General features: G+C 47.3%; 1 protein-coding gene across 1 annotated transcript in view; it reads right to left on the bottom strand.

Moving 5' to 3' along the window:
• tmem74b (transmembrane protein 74B) overlaps window positions 1-698 on the bottom strand; it is a 2,136-nt gene extending 1,438 nt beyond the window's left edge. Inside the window, exon 1 of the mRNA XM_008321197.3 lies at window positions 636-698. The gene's annotated coding sequence lies outside the window, so the exon portion shown is untranslated. The remainder of the gene's footprint in view (window positions 1-635) is intronic.

Here is a 698-nt window from a genome sequence, read left to right as displayed (position 1 = left end):
TGAGCTAAAATCACTGATTTTCTCTATGGACTTTGGTCTGTGAGATAAAATCACTGATTCTCTCTATGGACTTTGGTCTGTGAACTGATCACTAACCAAACGAGTCAATGTGACGGAGACATTTTATGGGAATAGGATACAGGGACATAAATGTGTCCTTCTCTGTCTCCTGGTGTTCAATGTAGCATTAGCAGAAACATCTCACTGAACCAAACACACACACACAGAGAGAAAAAGGAAAAACAATAAATAATAATTTCGGAGTGAAGATGATGAGTTTTTGGTCTAAATCCATCAGAGGAATTAATCCAAGCGAGAGCGCGCGTACGTGCGCGCGCACACAAAGGGTAAGCTGCAGGAGGTCCGGACGAGCAGAGAACACCGACTGACTCCTCAGATTTCATTCCCATCAGAAACCCCTTCACACGGACAGCGACCGGAGGAAGGGTCGCAATGTATAGAGACTGAAAGGTTGGAGCAGGAGGCGGAGCAGGTGAAGGAGGTGTCGGAGAGAAAACACCGGAGGACAGCGGCGGAGGAGAGAGAGAGAGAGAGAGAGATGCTGCTGCTGCTGCTGCTGTATCCCTATAAAACAATAACGTGAAGCCTTTAGAAAAACAGTGGCGGTTTCTTACCGTCAGAACCGAAGCCGTGAACCACACCGGACCGAACATTATTCCCATGATCCGAATCAGAGC

The sequence above is a fragment of the Cynoglossus semilaevis genome, chromosome 11 (assembly GCF_000523025.1).
Source record: "Cynoglossus semilaevis isolate Cse_v1.0 chromosome 11, Cse_v1.0, whole genome shotgun sequence".
NCBI lineage: Eukaryota > Metazoa > Chordata > Actinopteri > Pleuronectiformes > Cynoglossidae > Cynoglossus > Cynoglossus semilaevis.
This window is presented reverse-complemented; position numbering and strand designations above follow the sequence as displayed.